Consider the following 17950-nt stretch of genomic DNA (forward strand, 5'->3'; position numbering starts at 1 on the left):
AGCAAGGAAGAGTCAGAGAGACAAGGACAGAAGGCAGAGGCTGGTCATGAGAAAGGTGAACAGAGACAGTGAGGGACAGGGACAAGGAGGCAAGCTGGGCTAGGCCCCAGACAGAGTTCAGGTCAAGAATCCAGAGAGGACAGTAGCAAAGAGAAGACCGATGGAGAGGTGACAGTGGAGAGGAAATCCAGAGTCCAGGCTAAGCCACAGAAGCCTGAAGAGGATGGTGGGGAGGACAGAGCGGGGAGGCGAGGTGAGGGCCTCATAGGCAGGGAAGTGGATGCCCAGGCGGTTGGCGGGTGGGGGCAGCCAGTGCCTGAGCCTCCCGCCTGCTGACCCTCAAGCCTCGGAGATAACAGACCCGAATAGTGCTGACTTGCGGTTCAGAAATCCAATATCCTCCGCGGCGCACTAATCGACTACCTGAGCCCCAGTCCGTGTGAGCTGCCCCGATTAATCCTGCGGCTCCACAGCCTTAATTAGTTTAACAGTTTCAGGGGCAGAAGAGGCAGGCAACAGGGTCCCTAGGCCTATGGGGACACAGCCCTCATGCAAGCCCTGCCTGGTGCTCCACCTCCTCAGTCACACACCTGCCTAGGCCCCAGAGGCCCCTTCCCACACCATCTGAAAAACACTGGGTCCTTTCTCTTGGGGCACAGTCCCAAGGGCTGGCACTTGGGTCAGAAGGGAGGTCATGTGACACTAAGACTCCCACCTTCTACCGTGCTTACTTAGTTCCCCTAGCCAGCCTTTTGGGGGCCTTGTGGTATGTATGGGGAAGCCCCACAAACTGTCAGCCCCATACCACAGGGTAGTTAGTATGTTGTCTCTCTACGGTGGGCGACAAGCTAACTCACTGACCACCCCAACAGCATGAGCTGATCATACATGCCACTCCCCACGACAGTCAGAGACAGGTGTAGTCACCGATAACCTTCCCTATGGGAACAACTAAGTACACAACCTGTTGCTTCCCTGGAAGCATGAGATGGCTGTATCTGATACCCCTGGGTGGCACAAAGCAGGTGTCCGGCTGTCACCCATCACAACAGTGTAACTTACCACCTAACCAGGCACCACTTACCTACTGACAGGGTCTATGATGTACAAAACCCTAACATATGTAGTGAACCAAAACAGCCCCACCATGGGACAAGTCTCTTCCACCCACCGAAGTCTGAGGCAGGGACACAACCATGTCCTTCTCTGAGGCCCCCCCTACCCCCCCACCTCATCTAGACACAACATACCACCTCTGCCTGCTTTGGACAGGTGACAGCCCACCCACATCCTTCCTCCAGCACTGTTGCCAGCCTGGGTGGTGCTGTCTGTCCTCTGCCTGCAGAAGCGTCACAGCTCACAGGGCATGAATGTCACCCCAGCAATGCTAGAACCGGGCACAGCCACACGTTGCCCCAGTGACAAACGCTACTGGCCCCAGGAGGAGGAGGAGGCACACAGGGCTCTGGGTGTGACCTTGCTCCCTGGACACCAGGAGAGGAGGTAAGGAGGTAACCCAGCAGCCAGGCAGCAGGCGCTGGAGAGCAGTGCTGGGGAAGGAGCCGCCAGGGCACATAGACAACCAGGAAACTTCACCTTCCCAGGTGCCCATTCCATTTCTAATGAACTCAAGGAGGGGCCAGCGCAGTAGCCTAAGCTCCCCTTTGCTGTGAAGGTTGTCGCTGTCCCTCTTCCTTATAAAGGCCCCCTCTCCAAACTTCAGGCCACAGAACTAGGGATAGGGACAAGGAGGCCAAAGTCCAGGAGCATGACTCATTTGGGGAACAGGCCCAGCCTGCTGGCCAGAGTGGTGAGTGAGGCCAGGAGCCAAGAGGCCCGGGTTCAAGTCTACGCTCCTCCCAAGCCAAGTTGTGTGACCTTGGAGCGGCAGCTCAGCCTCTTTGGCTTAAGGGAGAGAGAAAGGGCCAAGGAAGTACTGGGGTCAGAAGGCAGCTTTAGAGGAGGGAGGGCTGCGGGCTCCACTCCCTGCCGCTGCTTCCTCAAGGACTCTCGTCTTCTGGCATCTCAGTCTCCATCTAAAAAGCTGGCCTCAGAAAATCACGCGCCATATGCAGAATGGGAAGAGAGGAAACTAAGGAGCTGGGCACTCCCCTACAGTCACAGGCTAGACCTGTGTCAGCTGAACCCTGCTTCCACTGCCTGGCTTCCCACAGGGACTGGAGATGTGGGCGAGTGTTGAGGAGTTGATGGAGACAGGACAGACTGTCCTATGCTAAGACCAAGGAATTAAATTAAGTCTGTCCTCCCCTTCACCTTTACCCTCAGCCTCCCTTGGTCTACCTTGGTACCCGGACTAGCAGAACAGCTCAAACGGGAGGGAGTGGAACACACACATCCCTCTGCTGCCCTCAGGATCCACAAGAGCACCTACTGCCCAGGAATAAGGGACCCCCTTACTGTATGGAAGTCCAGAGAGGGACAGAGCTAGCCTAAGGTCACACAGCAGGACTGCGGCAAAGGCCAGAACTCTCTCCAGCAACATTCTCAAGAGCAGAGTCCTCTAGCCCCCGGGGGTGGCTAGAGCTAGGGGGCCCTGGGGGACTTAGCAAAAAAACGTGGCGACAGATGGCCTGCCGAGGCAGCGGCGATCTGGGCGGCTGGCAGGCATGCTCGCTCCCGCGCAGGGAAGCAGCTAATTTTAGCTGAGGCCTCGATGCCAGCTTTGTTCCCCCCACCCACCCGCCAAGGGGGCCCAGCATGCTTTGCATGCAACCCGCCCCCCTGGCACCCCCCTACCTGACCCCCTTGGTGAGTAGTGTCCAGACCCAGGGTCCTAGAAATCTCTGCCCGACTAGGCCTCACCATACCAAGAGCATACCATACTGCTCTAGGGCCTATTTGCCCATGACTCAAAGCTCAGTCCTTGAAGAAGGATGTCAGGAGGAAGCCAGAGGCCACTGTCCAGACTGGACAACAGAGGCTGCAGCCTTAAGGAGAGGTGGACACTGCCCTCCACTCGGCACTGAAGGAGACAGGACCCTGACTCCACCAAGACTCTGGTTCTGGGCAGCAGTGTCTCCGGTGCTGGTCACTTAAGCCTTTCCTTGTTCCTCATAGCTGACTTTGTTCCAGGAACTCAAAGTGCTTTAAGAAGCTGGAGACTCTCAGGTTTGGAAACTGAGGCAGAGCCTGGGAGAGCCATCATCAGGAAGACAGGATCGGTGAGGCCTAGGCACCCTACAAGATGTCAGGGCCCTTGTCTAGCTTAGCTTCTGGGACTGCTCTTTTGTGCCACTTGGGCTGGTGGAAGGGTGACCAAATAGGGAATGTCCAAACTCCAAAACTGCAAAGGATGCCTTGCATTCTTCGCCTGGTACCCTATTTTCTGAAGGCTCTTTAGTCTTAGACTCTGTTCATTTCAAATTCAATTACACATGCCCAGTGGGGCTCTCAGGCATAGAGTCCCTACTAGAAAGGGCATTTCTTTGGGGTAGATCTGAAGGGCTACCCTCAGCTCCCTGGCCAGTGGTTACAAGGAAGATGGCCAAGTAGGAGACAGAGGAGGAATCTTGAAAGAAATCTGAATTTTAGAGAGAACAGTGAGGACAGAAAGAGGAGGGAGAGATCAAGGCCAAGAGGGGAAGATGCTGGGTGCAAGAAAAACAGCCTAAGGAGAAAGGAGGGAGGGGAGAGGAAGCGGAGCTGGGGAGAGGTAGGGAGAGCATGCCAGGAGAAACAGCAAGAAAAAAGACTCAGGAAGAGTGTGAAGAGGAGGAAGAAAAAGACAAAGAGAGAGAGGGAGAGAGAGAAAGAGACAGGGAGGATGATGCAGAGACAAAGACACACACAGAAGGAGAGAGATGGAGGAGCTTGCCACAGACAGGCCTAGGCACAGCAACCCAGGGAGCAGGAGACAGAGGGACTGACACACCCAGAGACTAGCGGAGACAGTCAAGAGAGTGAGATACACTCACAGAATAGGGTGGAAAGAAGGGGGAGACACTAAGTGATGGATAGAGTGTGGGGGGGAACAGCAGGAGTAGGCAGGGGTGAAGGGAGGGGCACAAGCAGGGGGGAGATGTCGCCAGAACTGGGGGGAACAACAGAGGACAGAACTGGAATGTGGGTCTGGGCATGAGGCTCACAGATGCATCGGCTCTGGTTTCAGCTGGGGCAGTTGGCTGCTGGGGGGAGCAGGGCTTTGAAAGGGGGGGTGCCTGTTGCCATGGCAGCGGGCACGGCAGGGGCACAGTCTGCTGGCACTTGGAGCTATGGGCATGGTAGGGGGCTGACTAAGGGGGGAAAAGGGGTGTGTGATGAAGAAGCATCGCCCCTGCCCTCAGGGCTCTACCAGGAAGTTTCCAGAAAGCAACTGGAAGATGCTGGAGTGGAATAGGGCTCTTGGGCTTTGCCCAACCCCAGGGGGGCACCTTTCCCCAGGTCACATGTGCCATCCCAGGGTTCCACCTGTGTCTCAGGATGTCCCCTGAGGATCTTCCTCCTCTGTCCCCTCCAGTCTGGCTGAAGATCCCATATGCTGCTGTTGCTGCTGCTGCTTGCAGGGAAGCAAGATTGTGAATTCAGGATCTGTAATCCTAACGCAGAGCCCAGGCCTACCGGGCTCCAGTTGCCAAGGCGACGGTGGGTCAGAGGGCAGTGCAGGGCGCCCGCTCCTCCAAGTCAGAATCCCAATTGTTAAAGCCCAAGAATAAACAGCTGAAGCGGCTGTGGGGGGGCTGAGGGGGGGTTGAGGTCTGCATGGGCTCAGTGTGGTGTTGTCAAGCGAGATGTCACTAATTGTCTGAAGGAACGGGCTGAGGCAGCTCTTAACTGCTTCCGTGCCACCGGAGACACCTTGGCTGCTTGGCCTCATCCCTGGGGCTTCCCAGCATTCCACTAGGCCAGCCTGTGGGTGTGTGTAGGGGGAAGAGTGCTGGGCCAGCATAATCTCTGCCTCCCTTGCACTGAACCCCCACATACTTTGGCTCCCAACACTCCTCTTTGCTCAACTTGGAACCTCCCACCTGCAAGCTAAATCTTTATGTCCCCAGAACCAGTAGCCCCCAATCACTGGGCTCATACCACCTCCTGAAGTCCAGAATCACTTCCTGTGGCTTGTAAATGCTCTTAGCTCCCCCAGTCACCCCTTCTTCCCCTAAGTCAGAGGGTCTGGTACAGATGTGTGGGAAGCAAAGAAAGATCCACCGGGTGCCTGTCTGCTCTTGTAGAGGGACGGGTTTGGAAGGGGACGGCCCCTAGCAATTCTCCCTGTAGCTCTCCCTCCTAGTCACACTCAGAGCCAAGAGCCTGGCTTCTAGCTTTTCTGTTTTGCTTGTTGTGTGGCTCTGCAGTTTTCCTTCCATATAAGCATGTCGCCTCCTCTGTCCCAACCTAAACACGTAGTGGTGCCTTTTCTGATTCATGCCATGTCTGTAACCCCTGTTCGGGAGTTCCCAATCCTGCTGTGAAAAGGTAAGTCATGAGGAAGGGGCAGCGTCTAGGACACAGTAGCCGGCTTCATAGATAGCTGGGCTTGTTAGTGCCTTAGTGTCTCTCCCTCTGCAAGCACAGCGCTAAGAGTAAAGGGAATAGGGGGGTACGTTTACTGGAGGTGAGGATCGATTCTGGGAAGGTTTTCTGCAGAAAGGAGTAGCTGGCAAATGTGGACATGAACTGAAAAAAAAAATAGAGGTCTCCAGAAGAAGACTTAAGACCCCAGTCCAGCCTCTCTCACTGCAGAAAGGGTGAGGCCTTTGAGGTCTCCTGCTCCAAAGTCAGCCCTAGCCGGGTGATGGTGGTGCACGCCTTTAATCCCAGCACTCGGGAGGCAGAGGCAGGCGGATCTCTGTGAGTTCGAGACCAGCCTGGTCTAGAAGAGCTAGTTCCAGGACAGGCTCCAAAGCCACAGAGAAACCCTGTCTCGAAAAACCAAAACCAAAACCAAAAAAAAAAAAACAAAGTCAGCCCTGCCCGCTCCAGCCACCTCCTGCTGACTCCACCCACTGTGCTCTGGAGCTCAGGGGAGCAGGCAAGGCTCTGAGGGGGAACTGCACCTAGAGTGACATGGGAGGGGGTGGAGCTTTGGGCACAACTTTAATTCAAGACCCTCTTTCCCTAGACTTCAATGCTAGCGCCCCCCCCACCCCGCCCCCGTACCCAGAAGGGTGGGAAGGGGCTCAGAGCATCCACACCCCTTAGATGGATACCTGTGGGCAGAGACAAAGTCTGTGGGCTGGGATCTGGGCTTAGAAACAGGGGATCCCCCAGAGAGAGCCCGGCCCAGCTGGGGGCTGAAAGCGGACAAAAGGCTACTTGTTCTGAGGCTGCCTGTACCTTCTCAAACAGACCTACAGCCGCACTCTGGGGACAGCTACACCCACAGAGCCACACAAAGCCTGTTGGGGTGGAGATGGGGGGGGTGGCTGTAGCTAGCCCCAGAGGTCAACCATAGGAATAGACTTAAGCTGAACCAGCCCTTGCCTCACGCAGAGCACAGTTCACCTCACCACACTCCATCCAGGTTAGTTAGATAGCCCAGGCTGAAGTGCCTAACCAAGACCCACCAGACAGTCTCAAAGCCTCCCTCTCCTTCATACTGTCTACACAGCTCACCAGCTTCTAGCTAGAGTTGGCTTGGCAGCTAGTGAGACTTATTACCATCCTTTTGAATTTTTTATTTTTGGCAGTGGCTGGAATTGAACCCGGGCCCTCAAGCATGTTGAGTCATACACTGCAGCCCTGCTCACATTATCCTTCACTGGGTACCTGTCCTGTCCTCCTCTGCAGACAGGTAAACATGCACAGGTTAAAAGCTTGCTTTCGTGGCACGAGTCTTGATCTCAACACTAAGGCAGAGGCAAAGATCTGAACCAAAGCCAGGCTGGATTTAAGAGCCCAAGTTCTTGCATGTGTTATCTCTGCTTACCATCACCCATCTCACACCCCAGCACCCTACCACATATATGACCAGACAGCGGAGACATGTCTGCATGGAGGTGTAACTCTCCATCCCACACACATCTCAATGCCAGTCTCGCACCAAGCTGGCAATTCTAGCTCATCAGTGCCTATGGTGTCCCACCCTATGCTGTCCCTCAGAATTACAGAGGTCTAGAGCATGTGTGGGGCCAGAAGAGGCTATCTTTAAACTTTTCCGGCGAGCCACCACCAACTCCCCTAACCACAGAATGACAAAGCAGTCTACACTGGCTAGGGTGCCTGACCCCCACGAGCCTGGACCCCCCACCCCCAGCTCACAGCCCTGATGAGAGCAAGTCTAAACAAACTCCTGCCTGGGGATGTCAGAGCACCTTTCCTGGGGATGGGGGGCGCTGTGATCCTGGAGCCTAGCAGAGAGAAGGATCAAGTTACTTGCCCCCCCCCTCAGCTGTGCCCTGGACTCCTTGGGGTTGACCTTTCACCTCATCCAGGCCTGGACCCAAAGGGGGAGCCCAGGCCTCACCTCCGGTTAACCCCCTGCATTCCTTATTTGTTTCTTGGGCTCCTGCCAGGTCCCAGTAGGTCAGAAGGAGCCTAGCCAGGCGTGCCAACCTTTCTCTAGTCTCCCATCCTATCTGGCTTTCCAAGGAGCTTTAGAGAAGGTGCGTCCCTGCCCCCTGCCCATGCTGCCCTGCTGGGATCAGATGCCTCGGCCCAAGCAGCTGAAAATGACCTGGGCTATTTTCGCTACAGTATCATGTTGCTACTCCCCCTTGAGCTGGCTGCTTCCCACACCTCTCCTGACCATCCCTGCCTACCCTCACTCATCTCTCACCCAGAATCACTGACTAACAGGATAGGAGGGCTCTTAACTGGCCTAAGCTCTTCATGACTGAGGTCACGAGGACCCAGTCATGGGCCTGGGCAGGGAACTAGGCTCCCTGAGTTCCCGCCCAGGTCTCGGTCTAACAGCCTGCTCTGTACCCTAGATGCCAGAGCCTCTGACCCAGCCAACCTCTCCCAAGCACCAGAAAGTCACATTGGAGGCTACCCATAAGTCCCTGGGCCACTCCGCACGTCAGAAACTGCCTCCGGCATGCTCTTCTCTTTGTTCAGAACTGGTATCAGGTCTGTACACCTATAGCACAGGCTTGAGGGCCTACCTGGAAGGTTTGTGGGTGTATAAAGTAGGAGAAAAGACAGGGAGGGAAGACAGAAGACCGAAGCCTGGAAAATGAGAAGTGGATTCAGACATTAGTCCCAGCTGCCCCTCGCCCCAGCTTCTTGGTGAAGCTCACCACCACCCTCCCCCGTGCCAGGGCCTTCCATTCCTATCATCTCAACTCCCTCCAGGCTTCTGCCCCTGCCCTCTCTCTGCCTGAAGCTCCCACCCTTCTGGGAAGGAATGTGACTGGTCAGGTCTGAGCTCATAAGTGCTCATAAGGTGACAGACCCCCCCATCCTAGGGGAGCTCACATACCAAGGTGGGGGTGCCATTTAACCCCCTGCAGTTTCATTTAAGAAAAGATGGGTACTTCCTTTGACCAATCGTGTATGTGTGTGTGTGTGTGTGTGTGTGTATGTATGTGTGTATATCTATATCTATCTATAATATGGCTTCATAGAGGGTAGGACGCATTCATACACAACCTCCTTTTCCAATAGGATGGGGGCATCTGCCTGCCTGGCCACTCTTCACCATAAATGTTTTATCTTGTCTCCCAAAATCTGGGAAAAAGCCAGGAACTGGTGTTAAGGGCAGAGAGGAGGTTTCATGAACCCCAACCTCAGGAGTCCCTAGTCTGAGGGGAGGGAGAAATAGAACCCTGCCTTGGGGAGTCTGGTGGGGGAGACCCCTCACAGAGGCTGGGACAAAGAGCCGAGGGCAACAGGCCCCCCCCCCAGGTGCTACCCGAGTGGGAGGAATCCAGCACAGAGAACAAGCCAGGTGGGGTCAGACCGGGCAGGGTTCCCAGAGGCCCCTGGCCTTACACCCCTCCCCCCAGGCTCTGGAATCTCGGGGGTCAGGGATGAGGGACAGCTCCACCCCCTGCTCCCCTCAGGCTCAGGAATTCCACCAGCAAATGGGGGGGGGCTTCGGACTCTGTCCAAGTTGGCTCCCATTGGATCAGGAACTGCAGTTCCTCGTCGCCCCCAACCCCCACCCAAGCCCCTAAGGCTGGCCCCCTGCCCTCCTCTCCCCCTGCCTGGGTTGGCATGGTGTGTGCCAGGCGCTGGCAGAAAACAAACCCGCCGGGGTGGGTTTGCAGGGAGCGGGGTAACCTTGACACAGTTGCAGCAGTCGCTAATGGCAGACACACACTCCGCCTGTTCTGGGGGGACTGTTGCCGTTGCTAGGAAACCGGCAGCCGCGTGAATGGAAATGGGTCAGTAAACCTGGGGAGAGATAGTGTGACACTCGAACCACTGCAGCTGCTCCAGCCCACACCGAAATCCCTCCTCTTCAATATTTATCACTCCCGCCTGGGCCCTCAGCTCCTGCCAGACCCTGCACCAGGCTGGCCCTCAGGCCCCCCCCCAAGGTCTGATAAGGGTAAAGGGAGAAAAAGCGATGGATGGGGTTGCTTATCCACCGTTGGGCTGGGATGTGATTCGGCATGGAACTGGTTCTGGAGGAGATTGAACAGGAAACAGAATCTAATCCCGTGGTGGGGAAGGGGTTAAAAGGTCAATTCACGCCTGTTCCTGACTTAGGAACCGTGGTAAAATTACTGTGAGCTGCCTGTTACCTACACAGACACTAGAAAAGGCAGACTTCCCTCCTCTCTTCACCCAGTTTTGGGGCCTCCCTCTGCATAGGCACCCAAAACGACAAGGATTGATTGGCAGCCTGGAAACACCAGTCAATACAGACAGCATCCCAAATGGCCAGGGTCTGCCTTACAACACACACCTCCAGTGACACACCTTCCAGAGAGCCGCTGTTCAGGAAGCCTTGACAACAACCGCACACAGAAACCCTCACAATAGAACTGCCATTCAGAATAGTGTCCTTCAGTTCAACTCCCAGCTCCGAGCGAGCGGACAAACCTAGGCACAGGCTAAACTCTTCCACCCGCGAGCTGTCCAGCCCCGACTCAGAGCCAACTCCTCTACCTTATTTTTCCTCAGCCCCACAGCCAGTCTCCTCGGCTAGAGCACACCCCAACCCACTGGCGCTGTGCTGACTCTCAGGCACACATCCCACAAGTTAGCAGCCCCATGCCCAGCACCCCATCCCTAGAGACTGACTGGTCCCTGACACACACATTCCTTTCTTCTAGAAGCATGCAGCCTCACCGCCCTGCCTGACACAAGCGCTCAGGCCACTCTTGAGCACAGGCCTCTCTTCAGATAACAGGAACCCTGGGAGTCAGCAATGCTGCTCATTTGGGTGACATGCCCCCTCCACCCACCACGATTTCCGTCAAGAATCCCTGAAGGGTGTGTTTCAGTAAGGAGGGCGTTCTGGCTTTTCTGGAGGGTGGGGGATACCTTGACAGGGATCTCCCTGCCGACTTGGTTCTCTGTATGCTATCTCCTAGGAGACATCAGTCAACACGGGCTTGCCAGCCTGTCAGAGCTGGAAGGTGCCTGAGGGAGTCACTAATCCAGCCTCTGTGTCAGGCAGAAGGGAACAGAGACAGAGGAAAAATCACCTGCTCAAAGTCACACAGCCTAACTGCTGGTTGGAGCTTTTTGCTTCCATTCAGTCGGCGACTGTGAGCCCTCTATGGGTACAGAGAGAAACTAGCCAGATGTACGCATGTTGCCTTCCAATGGGACCTCTTCTACAACCCTGCTGCCTACTCAACGCTTTCGGCCTCTGCAAACCGGGCTGCCCCTGTGTGGTGGTTCCGAGTGGGCTGGGCTGGACTTAGTCTAGCCACCAGGCAAGTTTCTGAACTTTGTATCCGGGGTCCCAGCGCACAACCAGAACCCAAAGCAGCTTCTCTTATTCCCCATACCTAGCCTTCAAAGCAAAACCGCTTAAGCTCCAAGGGCACACCTGTCTTGTATTATTTAAGGAGATCTCTGCCAGGATGCCTGTAGGATAATGGGTGAAGAGGTGTTCAAGGTAGCTTTATGCATTCATATATAATATCTGGTGGTGTTGGGAATTAAATGCAAGACCTTGGGCCTGATAGGCAAGCACCTCACGGACCTACTCCATCTCTAGCCCTTCCTAAGTAGTTTCTGCAGAAAGGCAAACTGGGGTTCACAGAGGCAGGCCTCAAGTTTTTTTTTTGCTGTTGTTTTGAGACGAGGTCTCACTGTGTAGCCCCGACTGGCTTCAAACTCAGAGATCCACCCGCCTCTGTGTCCCAAGTGCTAGGATTAAAGTCATGCAACATCAGGGCCTAGTGAGATGCATCTCGGGCTCCTTCCAGTACACTAGTTTTTCCCCAGAGGACAAGGAAGGCCAATCAAACAGCAAACAAAATGGGGGAAGGTGGGGGTGGGGAGAGGGCCCAGGTGTACTTCCTGGGCTGAAGTGGAGCCTAGGGGAATTTGAATTTGAATCTGCGCATCTGGCAGTGGCAGGGTGGAAAGTGAGCAAGGAGCCCCAAAGGAAGAATCCTACTGACCTTAAGCCTGCCTGGGCCATACACCTGGAGAAGCCAAGCTTTGTGCTCTGCCAGCCCCACCCCCCAGCGGAACAGTGGGAGCATCCGGAGGAGACCAGCCCCCTCCTTGGGCATCAGTTTCCAGACCATACTTAGAGCAGGCCCGGGCGGAAGGGCTTTAATTTAATGCATTGTGACCAGGATTGGTTCTCAGCTCCCAGCACTTTAAAGGTCTCTTGTCCCAGTGTAGAGCGAGCTGAGCCTACTAACAGCAAGCATGAGTTTAAGGAATAAATGAAGACTCAATAAAGCCAATAGCTTTCCCTTTCCATCCTTCCCTGCCTACCCTGAGAAGGCACATTTCACAGGCCCGGTGGAAGGTAGATGGGATTATCTACTCTCCTGAGCAGGACTGCTTGTTACTCAGGTGTCCTCACTATGGGTCGGCATCGCACTAACTGCTTTACAAGTGCGACTTCAAGCTCCACAAGGCCCAGGCCTGCCTACTAGCATCTAGTTTTTCAGAGAGGAAGGGGAAAGGAGAACTCAGGAGTGAAGGGACTTGCCCACAGTCACTGCACAGTGCACGACAGAGGGATCCAACCAAGCCCAAGCCTCCCATCACTGCTTTAGTTTAACGCGGTGAGCTCGGTAGGGGCGGGAATTGTAACCGAACTGGGGGCCTTTGGCTGGGAGTGGCCAAACGGTCCATCCGTCTCCATCTGCAGAGCTCAACCAAACGGTGCTGGAATTAGGCAAAGCTGTGGGAAAACGATCTCTTCAGGCCCCCACCCCCCACCCAACAGTGCCAAGAGTGAGCCAGAGTCACTTACCAACTCCCCTGGATTTCAGAGCTCCGGGAAATTGGAGGCCCTCCCTCCCGGGTGTCTTTTCCGGACTCTGACCAGCAAGGTGCAGAGTCGCCCCCCAAAGCAAGCTGCTGCGGGAGTTGGGGAAAGGATCCAGGATTTTCCCAGCGGTCCGTCGCCCACTGCCTCGGCAGCTGCGAGAGGAGGGGGACCTGGGAGAGGGCTGCCTCGCTTCCCTCCTCCAGAGAAGCCCTTCGACGCCTCAGCTCGAGCAGGAAGCGCGGGTCTGCCGGCCGAAGGAATCCGCTCCCGACTTTTCCCGCCGCCGCCCCTCGAGCTACCTGGCCGCCCCGGTGCCTGCGCCTGCGCCCCCGCCCCCTCCCCAGGAGGCCGCAGGGCTTCTGACTCTTTGCGGAGGTGACGGGCCGAGAGGGAAACCAGGCGGCTGGGGGAGGGGCGTCGCCTGCACCTGGCCCCTGTCCGCCGCCCAGGCCGAGGAGGGCGGGCCTGGACCCCCGCCAGCCCCGAAGGAGCGGCGGGGGAGGGGAGCCTCCTGCCTCGCCCGGGGGAGGTCCGGGACCGGGCGGGGAAATCTCCCACCCCACCGGAGCGGCGGAGACGCGTCCGGGGGTCGAGCGGCTCGGCGCCCCTTCCCGAGCAGCGCTGGGCCGGCTCCCGCGGCCGGCCGCGCTCTCCAGCTGCAGGAAATTCCAGAAGCTCTCCATCATCCCCGCGCAGCGCGCAGCCCAGGCTGCCAAGGCTCCCCGAAGGAGAGCCACATGCCGGCCGGCCGACCGCGCGGCCCGCCCTCGCCCCCACCCTGTCCCACTCGGCCGGGCGGCCACGTAGCCTGATCCGCCGCCCCTTCCCGCACCCCGGGGGCCGACGGAATGCGTGGCAGCCCCGGTCGGGGGCTATTTTGAGCGGGAGGGGAGCGGCCCAGCCGCGGTGTTTTCGGCTTTTTCCTGGCCCCCGGCCCGTTAGCCCAGGTCCTCGGCTGCCCGCGGAGGAGGGACACGTGGAAGGGGAGGGGAGGGCAGCCTCGATCCGGCTCCGGGCTGGGGAGGGCCCGGGAAACACCCGGCCTGACTTGCTCGCTCGGCCCGCCGAGCGACGGGATTACTAATAGCGCCTTGCACGGGCGGTGGCTCCAGGGCGCCCGCTACCTGCACGCCCCTCCTCCGGTGAGCGCCGGCGGCCGGGCACTCCCTCCCCAGCGGCGGACTCGGGCCTCACTGGATAACGCCACCGAGCACCAGTGGCCAATCACCGGCCTCGATTTCCTTACCTGTAAGTTGGGATGAGCTACCTGGCTTTATTTGAAGGGTACCATATTCACTTTGCTGTGCGCCTTTCCCTGGGCAAAACACTCATTTTTCTTGGGGAGGGGGGCTTGGTTTTAACATTTATAAAGTGAGAGGGATTGCAAAGCCCTCTTTTCAGGGGAAACCAAAACAATGTATTTTCATACAATAATACATTTGCATCTAGCGCCTACTCAGTGTTAGTGGCCAACGGCATGCACGCTGGCTTTGCATTGTCAGAATGAACTAACACCATTAAGGTCGCAAGAAAGATACAGTGTTTTTGCTCTGGAGGAAACTGAGGCTCGGTAGAGTTAAGTGACCTGCCGAAGGTTAGACAATGGCACAGCCGGAAGTCAGACAAAGTGGCTTCAGAGTATGAGGTAATTACTGACACAAGACAAACTCTAAAACAGAGGTGGAAACGAAGACCCAATGTGTCGCTCCAAGTTGCCTTTGACCAGTGGCGGAGTAGGTACCCAATACAGTCTTCTAGCTTTCTAGCACCCTGAGCAGCCCTCTGAGTCTATGCAACACCTGCTCTGGGACAGCTAGGGGGTCCCCGAGACAGTGTCTAAAAATGGGTACCAAACTGCTCAACAACCCATCTCGTAATCCACTAATTTATCAGATTCTAGGTTCACCCCAGCCTCAGAGGTAAGGGGTATGGAGATGGGAAAGGAGGTGGCACATGGGGGGGGCATCCTGTGAGAGTCTAGAGCTGCTTCCTGCTCCCTCCACACCCCCCAGCAAGGGAACACAAAGGTTGGAGTCACATAACCCCCCCCCTCCCGCCCCGGAAACCTGGCAGTTTATTTCTGTCTCTGGGTCCCCTGTTTCCACAGAGTCCGTCCAGGAAGGCTGGCAGCAGCTGGCTTAGAGGGGCAGAGCTTCTGCTCCAAGGAAGGGTCCAGCTGCCACCCTGCCCTCCCCCACCTGCCAGGCCAGACTGGACTCCAGAGTCAGAGGTGACATTGGGATGAGCTAAAAACTGGTGCTCAGAGAAGTGACGCCAAAGTCCTGAGAGGCCCGGAGCCACAACAGAGGTTCCACCTGGGGCCAGCTGGTCAGAATTCTGAGGGAGGGAACCCTTTCTCCTCAACCCACACACAGCCCAGGTGCTGTCTCCTGTAGACTGGGCCAGTCTGCACCAGTTCAAGTTGGTTAAACGTGTAACCTAGCGCTTCAACCCTATTTATTCCAGATTATTCTGGCTCATGACTCCTGGACTCTAGTCCCAGAGAAAAGGCTGCTTCTAAATCCATGCTGCCCACTTAGCCAGTTGCCACATGTGGCTCCTGGGCACCGAGAACACTTAGCCCGAAGTGGGAAATGCTGTTAGGTGTAAAATACACAGCAGATACTTAAGTCTTATTATAAGAAACGGAAAATATCTCAGTAGTTTTATAATGATTATATACTGAGACAATTCTATCTTTGATATGCTGAGTTAGATAAGATACGTTATTAAATGGATTTTGCTTCTTTTTTTCTTTGTTGAATGCATTAGAAGTCCCAGCCTGATGGGGCACGTGCCTGTAATTCCAACATGTGGGAGTCTAATATAGGGTCTTGAGTATGAGATGAGGTAAACTTGGGCTACACAGTGAGTTCCAAGCTTCCTTTGCCACAGAGACACCTTGTCTTTAAAAAAGGGGGGTACTAGGCTAGGCATAGTAGCACATGCCTTTAATCCCAGCATCAGGGAGGCAGAGGCAGGTGGATCTCTGTGAGTTCCAGACCAGTCAGAGCTGTGCAGTAAGACCCTATCTCAAATATATATATATTTTATATATATATATAATGTATTAGCAAACTTTTAATTACATATATTACTTCCATTGTGCTTTATTGCACACTAGATCAGATGGCGCTCTGGCTTACAACCAAAATTCTGCCAACTCCAGATCAATATCTGTGGCTGTCACTCACCCACTTCCCCACATCCAGACCACAGCCTTACACATGGGTCTAAATCTCAATGCCCCATACTCCCTGACCCCAGCTTTCTGTGATGTAGGCAAAGCTAGAGATTTTTGTTGGTGGTGGTTTTTGGGTTTTCAAGACAGGGTCTCTGTGTAGCCTTAGCTGTCTGTCCTTGACTGTACTAGAACTCTCTGTAGACCACGCTGGCCTCGAACTCACAGAGATCCACCTGCTTCTGCTTCCCAAGTGCTGGGATTAAAGGTGTGCACCACCATCGCCCGGCAAAACCAGAGGTTTATAATTGTTGTCACCGTTGCGTCTTTTTGAGACATGACTGTGTTCTATAGCCCAGGCTGGCCTCAAACTCAGCATCCTCCTGCTTTGACTTCCCCAGTGTGGGATGTGCTCACACTTGGCTCCAGTCCAGTTTGTGCTCACCAACTCCAAACGGTTAGATCACATTCTAAGTCAACCTGCCTGATACACCAAACTCATTTGCTTAGAGATCACTAATATTAGTTTAAAATCTGCACACCCTTCAGGAAGAGTAAGGCTGTTCACCAGGAGTTTGCAAATTTCAGCCCATGGGCCAAATCCAGCTTGTTGTCTATTTCATAATTGAAGTTTGACTGGAACATGGCCAGGCCGTCTGTTTATGTATTATCTAAGACTACTTTCAAGGTATCACAACAGAAAATGAATGGTCTACAAAGCCTTAAAATTTTTACTAGCTGGCTCTTTATAAAAAGACCTATTCTAGACAGCAAGTTCAATTCCTCATAAATCTAGACTTCAGCCTGAGCCAGGGGCCTCACCTAATCTCTGCTACTTCTTACTGTACTTCTAGATGGAGCCCGATGAGAACCTAACATGGGTCCCACGCAGCTTGGGTTCCGGATTCTACTGTAATCTCATCAGTCGGACCCCAGGCTCTTCTCTGGAATGGAAAGACTCTCTCCATTTTGGCATTTCCCTGGAGAGTTCAAGGCCCATTGGCCCTTCTCGGTGGCCTTGGTACAGGGAGGAAGGGTAGATTCCAGAGACAGACTGGAGGCTGAGTCAAATGGTCAGGGATAAGCCCTTCTCTGCCAGGCACTGAACATAATCAGGTCACGAAGTTAGAGTAGCCTAAACGCCACCCTTTCCTGGCAGACTCCGGGCCCAGCAGCAGCAGAATCCTATAAGGCAGATTCTGGAAGCCAGGTCAGGAAGCTCTAAATGAAATCCTCATTCTCCACCCTCAGCTTGGATCACCTGATGCCTCTCACACCTCAGGGCTAAGCAGGCCCTTTTCCCTACCTTCAGCTCTGACTTCTTCATGGCTTTCTTTACAAATCCTCCCAGGCCTGTCCCTGCCATTCCTGTCAGGCTAACCTTAATGTCCGATTAGCAGAGACAAACTCAGCCTCTCCAGCTGTGCCTGAAGCAGTCACTCAGTCTCTCTAGGCCTCCTCAGTTTCCCCATCTACAAAACAGGTCAAATACAAGGGTATCCGTTTCTTAGGGTTGTTGTGCGGCTTTAACAGGCCTGTGAGACAGAAGCCCTCACGCAGCACCTGGTCCAGAGCGAGCACTTGGCGCTAGGTGCTGTCAGCACTTATGCTGACCTTCCAGCTTAACTAATGAATGGACTCTGTCAGGTTTATAGCCTCACAAACTGCTGCCCAAATCATTCTTATATTTATCTAGAGAGAAGGCCCTAGCTCTGTCACCTTCTCAGAATGGATTCTTAGCCCCAAAAGTTAAAAGTCTAAACAAGAAAACAGAGGTACAAAGGAAGAAAGAAAGTAGCCAGCACCAGGAAGGACCCAAAGCCAACATCCAAAAATATCAAATCTCGGGTCTCATTCCTTCCACCTATCTGTCTGCCTGGCCTGCCCTCCCCACTCCTCACGTGATCAGCGGTGGAGGTTCCTCAATGGGCTTCCCACTCCATGGCCTTCAAGGAACCTTCTCTACCTTGCGCCAGCTCTCTTACTCAGATCCCAATCTCATAACACTTCATGATGCCTTGCTGCTGATGGCATCATCAAGGTCAAGGTCTCCAGGTTGACATTCGGTGGCCTTCACTGCCAGCTGGGCCCCGCTGGTCACCTCCCCCTTCCCTCTCATCTGGTCAGTGGGCTGATTTCTTCTGTCTGACTACCACCCACACCTACAGGCTCACTCAGCTCGGGACGGATCCTGCCCTGCTGGCCTGTCACTCAGTGCCTCAGGCCTAGCTGGTTGCCCCTGCTCTGCCCTTCGGGTTATTCCTAGGTCCAGCCACTCCCGGCTCACCCTGAGCAGACCAGGCTGAGGCATACTGACCACACTGATGGCTCCAGGAAGTAGGCCACTGCCCTAACTATACAGCTTGGCACCACGTCAGCATACTGGCTTACCTTAGATTCCACTAGTCCTCTCCACTCCCATTCTGTCCCCTTGCCACAGGGACTCAGAG

General features: G+C 54.9%; 1 protein-coding gene across 4 annotated transcripts in view; it reads right to left on the minus strand.

Annotated features, from left to right (window-relative positions):
• The window catches only part of Ahdc1 (AT-hook DNA binding motif containing 1), a 65419-nt gene that overhangs the window by 24957 nt on the left and 22512 nt on the right, over positions 1–17950 (minus strand). Inside the window, exon 1 of one of the 4 annotated variants that reach the window (XM_013348400.2) lies at positions 12302–12387. The exons of the other annotated variants lie outside the window; for them this stretch is intronic. The gene's annotated coding sequence lies outside the window, so the exon portion shown is untranslated. Of the gene's footprint in view, positions 1–12301; positions 12388–17950 lie in introns of those variants that run through there. 4 annotated transcript variants of the gene reach the window in all.

This window comes from Microtus ochrogaster, chromosome 10, assembly GCF_000317375.1.
Source record: "Microtus ochrogaster isolate Prairie Vole_2 chromosome 10, MicOch1.0, whole genome shotgun sequence".
Lineage (NCBI taxonomy): Eukaryota > Metazoa > Chordata > Mammalia > Rodentia > Cricetidae > Microtus > Microtus ochrogaster.